The sequence below is a fragment of the Schistocerca gregaria genome, chromosome 3, assembly GCF_023897955.1.
Source record: "Schistocerca gregaria isolate iqSchGreg1 chromosome 3, iqSchGreg1.2, whole genome shotgun sequence".
Classification (NCBI taxonomy): domain Eukaryota; kingdom Metazoa; phylum Arthropoda; class Insecta; order Orthoptera; family Acrididae; genus Schistocerca; species Schistocerca gregaria.
In genome coordinates, this window is record NC_064922.1 from 94861953 (window position 1) to 94868284 (window position 6332).

The following is a 6332-nucleotide window of genomic DNA, read 5'->3' on the forward strand; positions in this document are numbered from 1 at the left end:
TTGCAGGTTCTTACCTCTTCACGGGACATGGCACCTGGCCAAGATTACATCCACAACCAGATTGTCTTGGAACTTAAACTGCATTTGGTTCACATCTGATTTATGGTCACAATGACGAGACAGTATAGGTATTCCTTTCCTTAAGACCAGGAAGAACCCAACAGCTCCCGACAGCTACCACCAAATTAAGCTGACGAACGTATTATGTAAACTGCTTGAGAGGATGGTTAGCTTCAAATTATGTTGGGTACGCAAATCTCTGTGCCTTTTGTCCCCATATCAAGCAAGACAATCTCCAACTGACCATTTACTCGGATTGGAAACAGCCACCTACAGGTTTTTACCCACTGCCCACATCTTGTCGTGGTCTTCTTTTTACCTAAGGCCCATGATATGGGTTGGTGCCATCACATTTTAGTTACCCTCCATGACTGAGGCTTCAGTGGTCCGCTTCAGAATTTTATCCACAAATTTTTCTCTCAGCGTCTCTTTCAGGTTCAAGCTGGCGCTTCATTCAGCACCCTGGCATTCTAGAGAATGATATCCCACAGGGGTCGGTGGTAAGTGTCCCACTCTTCCTCTTTGCAATCAACCTCTGTTGAGCCTCTGGTTACCCTGGCATTGTACATTGATGATTTTTGCATGTGATGTAGCTCCAACTAAATAGCATCTGGTGAGCGCCGGCTCCAAGATGCCATCCCATGGATCTCTGCGTGAGCCACCTCCTATGCCTTAAAGTACTCTCTCTCCAAAATGTGGGTTATGCATTTTTACCATAGACTCACAGTACACGCCAATTCAGATCTTTATTTAGGTGACCAGTTCCTCGATGTTGTACCACAGTCCTGTTTCTTGGGCCTTATCTTTGGTAACAAGCTGACATGGCTGCCCTACATTTGCCACCTAAGGACTGTATGTGGGAGCTTAATGCTCACTACTTTCTGGCCCATGTCTCTTGGCGTGCAAACTGTATCACTCTTTTCTATCTTTACTGTGATCTGGCCTTGTCCAAACTAGATTGTGGTAGTCAGGTTTATGGCTCTGCAGACTTTCACACTAGTCTTATCGATAGTCCCTCACAGAAGTGGGGCATCCCCCGCCACAGATACAACAGAGCAAACTATCACTTTCTTATGCAGTCATCATTTGCCTGTTCCCTGACCATCCGATGTACCCTGTGCTGTTCACCAATAAGGGATGTCTTGCTCCTGAGACCCGCTCTTGTGTGGGACTGACAGTTGGCATGCGTCACACTTCCCTGTGTTAGCATCCCCATCTCCACTCACTGTAATGCACCTCGTGTCTTTCCTTCCATAACCCCCCCCCCCCCCCCCCTTTCGATTGTAACTAGACCATGGTTTAGGACTGATCTATTCCATGGTCCGAAGATCTCTGTGTTGCTCCTTTCGTTCTCCACCAATATGTACGTGCCATCCTTGAAGAGTTCCAGGGTGCCACAATCTTGTACACTGATCATTATAAGACAGGCAGTAAGGTGGAATACACTTTCATGTCTCCTACTGTCTTAGCGAAAAATTTACTGCTGGGATCATTAAGTGTGTTCACAGCATAGATTCTAGCAATTCAGAGCCCTCCACTTTTGTTTCTCAGGCCTCCCTCCAAGTGTTCCAATACTTCAGACTCAATGAGCAGCATGCATGCTATCAACCAATGCTAATCTCATCATCCTAGGTCTCTGTTATCCATGCCCTTCTCTCTGCCCCTGAGTGTGCCGCCTGTTCAGTTGTCTTTCTCTGGGTCCCAAGTCATGTGGGCATCCCTGGGAATGAACTGGCTAACCATTTGACTAGAGAAGCAGATACTTACTGCCATTTCCTTCCATGATTCCAGGTGTGGATATGCGGATCTATGTCATATCCCTCTTTGCCCAAAAATGGAATGACAGCTTGTGTGCTACTGCTCATAGTAATAAACTCACCACAATCAAGTAGTCTACTCCTCTCAGAGGGAGTCCAATGTTTTCGGCCATCAATGCATTGGTCCTACCAGGCTCACCCATTGTTTCCTCCTAAGTAATCTATGTAATGCCCCCCCCTCCTCTACCCCACCATCCCTCTATGTGGTTGTTGAGCCAGACTGATGGTATCCTGTAAATGTTTCTTTTTTTCAGTATAAAATTATTTGGATTTTCTGAATAAAACAAATCAAGTTTCACACTTCTCATGGAATTCTAAGTGTGTTTTCTTATTGCTGCAAAGTAGATGCACCGCATAAATGGTTGTAGCAACTTGGTGTGTAACCTCTGATGGCAGTGCTCGCTGACTGCAAGCAGGGTATCTTTGCGGAATTAGACAACGTTTTGTTTTCAGATGTGGTATGGCTTTCTGTGTGACAAGTGACTGTTCATATCTGTAAACATAAATGCTTTGCCATATGTGTTGACTTGTGGAGTTTGCTTTGTGTCGTTTAGCTGTTCAATTTTGCATATTTGATGAATTTTGCTCATACCTGTTTTACATATTTGGTTTGTGGATATCAATATGCCCTGCTTCAGCAATTGAGTGTTTAAGAAAAGGCACATTGCAAGGAAGAAGAAATCTTTTTGTTTTGTTTTGTTTTGTTTTGTTTCAAAGGGAGATGCTGCTCAGACTGCTTCACCGACAACTCCTAATGAATGTGACAAAACTTTTTCCAGCAAGAAACTTTGTGACAGGAAAGAAAAATTTGAAAATTACGAAAGTGACAGTAATGATGTGAATGAAATAACTAACCTTTCCTTGCTCTCTTATATTTTGAAACATAACACATTATGCCAAATTTGCAAAGAGAGAGGACTGGAATTGAAAATAACTTCAAACATTTGTTTGGCATGTTATTGAAGTGTAACAAATGTGCTGCAGAAGCTTCATTTTCTAACATTAATCCTCATAGTGGTAATAGTGGAATGAAAGTGTAAGATATAATTGTTAGGCTAATGTATGGCTTGCGTTGCATTGGCAAGGGCAGTGCTGCAGGGAAAATGTTATGTGGAATTATGAACTTACCAAAACCGCCAACCAAGTTTGAATTTTGTAATGAATTGGTGTGATCTTCTGCTGAAGATATTGCTCAAGCAACACAGAAGAAAGCAGTTTAAAAATCTGTAACAGATAATGGGAATTTTAGAGATTTAACCATTGCTTTACATAGATCAAGGCAACATAGAGGTCATAAATCTCTAAACAGAGTTGTGACAGCTACAAGTGGAGACAGTTGCAAAGTAATTGATGTTGTTGTTCTCATAAAACATTGTAGATGTAAGGGCAATACCAAGGATGACCATATTGAAAGTTGTGAAGCAAATTTTCATGGCACGAGTGGAGCGATGGAAGTAGAGGGAGTAAAAGCAATATTTTTCAGATCACAGGAATGGAATGATGTACAATACACTAACTAGGAGATGGCGATTCTAAGGGATATAAAGCTGTAGACGAACTCAAACCTTATGGTAATGAAATTCACATTAAAAAACAGGAGTGCTTTGGACATGTGCAGAAGCACATGGGGGCTCACTTGTGCAAACTAAAGCAGGCATTAGGATCCCAGAAGTTTGGTGGTGGTAAGACGCTAGGAGGAAGAGGAAGATTGACAGACAAAGCAATTGATAGATTACAGAGATATTATGGGTGTTCAATTATGCAAAATACAAGAACCATTGTTCATATGAGTAGAGCGATATGGGCATTACATTTTCATACTGCATCAACAAACGAACATCGACAACATGCATTGTGCCCCACAGGTGATGACTCATGGTGTAAGTACCTATCAGGAAAGGAATATGCCCATAAAAAGTGTTTCCCAAATGCTGTAATTGATTTAATTAAGCCCACATTCAGAGATTTATCACAGCCAAGTTTATTGGTAAAGTTTTTACATGGGAAAACTCAAAAACCAAATGAAGGTGTAAATAATTTAATTTGGATTAGGATTCCCAAAAGTGTGCTAGTACAGACAAAAATATTGCACTTTGGAGTGTATGATGCAGTGGAAACATACAATGAAGGAAACATTGTCAAATATGATGTGCTGAAACGTTCAGGTTTACAACCAGGACACACCACAATTTCCACAAAGTGCTTAATTGATGGAGAAAGACTAAGAGTTGCAGGAAGAAGAGACAAAAGCCTACAACATGCAGCAAAAGGGAAGAAAATGTCAGTGAAAAGGAAACTAACACTGCAAACAGAAGAGGATGCTGATAATCCATCATATGGGACAGGAATGTATTAAAAAACTTAGGAAGCCATTTCCTGTAACTTTAAAATTTTTATCTTTGAGGAACATTTTCTCAAAAACTGCTAACAGTATATCAATGAAATTTATACAGAATATTGGTTACTTCTTTGCCTTCATTTTTATAACAAATTGTAAAAAAATATTGTATATAACAAGAGTTAAAGAAGAAAAAGTGCAAAATTTTAGAGAAAAATGAGCATCTGTCTAAAAAAGAAAAACCAATAAATATTTCTTAACATGGCAATATATGTTTGTAGAGAAGTACTCATTGAACATGTATGTGAAATTTCAGAGCAATATGTTTCATGATTTTAGAAAAAAATGTTCCTTCTATTTGCTAAAATTAACATGGAGGAGATGGATTATTCCAGCTCCCCTTAAATTTAATATTACCAGATGAATCTTGGATGATTGAACAGGTCCTCAGTTTCCTTTGTGAAAGTGGTTTTTATTTCCAGATATAATTTTCTACTTCAGTAATCTTAGAGCAGGGCTTGGGACCTCTTTTACCGTCTTTTCAGTGTGGGACCCCATGAACACTCCCCCATGGAAAGACCACTCCACATTTTCTGCTTTTTCCTTTCTTTTTCCAGTTTTTAGATTTGGTCTAACCTTTTATGGCGTTTGCTGCGTCTCTTTAATCTTCATTATTTTACTATTTGACACCCCTGACTGGGTGCATACACTTTCAGCGGACTCTCTTTCATCTGTGTCTAACTTTGGAATCGCTGGAATGATGACCTCGCTGTTTGGTCCCATAACCCCTCTCAATGAACGAATTGGTCAAGTCAGTTGCGTCATTAATGAAATCCTGTCACCTGCATTGGCATGATCTGTTATTTTGAAACCTCAAATAGCATGTTTCTGAAGTTTTCCCTGTTATCAGCACGTCTGTCTGTCTATGTCTTAAACAATTCACTCTGTGGCTGTGAATCTTCATATTTATCCACTATCTTTGGGAGCTGTTCCAGCCTGACAGTAGTACCCAAAGTGTTCAAAATCCCCTTTATGCCAAATTCATTTGCAAACTTCAGCAAACATGTGAGCCATGCTTTCACCACTGAGGTTGTAATAACAAGTTCCTTTCTTAAAAATTTGTCCATCATGGAAGGTTAGCAAAGCATGTGTAAGCAGATGCAGCATTCAGAATGAGTGGGAAATTTACAGGAAGCAGAATAACCAGACCATGTAGTTAGCTTATAATGTGCCGTGTCTGTCACTGCCTTCATCCCCATGCTGCTCCATTGAAGCTCACTGCATTTTCACCCACAGGTGGCTGCCCAACTTGCTATTTCATCGAATCCATAACAGTCCAGCCCACATGGACCAAAATGTTAGTGTCCACAGACAGGAATTTAAATCATCAGTTTTATCTGAGTACCGGGAATTTAAAGGATGTATAATGGTTCAGATCCATTCAGATGGCAGTGAATGAGGGTGTGTGTAAAGAATCACTTATAATTAACACTTACCACACACAAAAGAAAACACACACATTCACCCTTTAGTGTAAGAGGAGCATATGCAGTGACCTGTGACAGATGCCAGATTAAGTACTCTTTCACAACTGTTCCCCCCTCTTGCTGTGGCAAGTGTCCTATTAGTCACACTAGGAGTGGTGGCATCTTGGCCATTGTCCCTCAGATAGAAATGGCTTGAGAGAGGGCAGTGTACTCCATTGGCTCGGTCAAGTGTAGCAACTGAACAACCACCTACTCCTGTCCGCTCGCAAGCATCACGTATCCCATCAAAGACAAGGCTACCTGTAAAAGCAGTCATGTAATCTAAAAGCAGTCATGTAATCTAAAAGCTAAGCTGTGATCACTGTGCCATGTTCTATTGGATGAGACAACCAACAAGCTGTAGGTTCACATGAATGGTCACAGAGAGATAGCTGGACCACCCAGTTGTTGAACATGCTGCCCGACAGAGCGTCCCGCCCGACAGAACATGCTGCCCGACAGAACATGCTGCCTGACAGAACATGCTGCCCGACAGAGCGTCCCGCCCGACAGAGCGTCCACCCTTTAATGACTGCTTCACAGCGTGCACCATCTGTACCCTTCTTTCCCAACCTAGCTTCTGTGAACTGC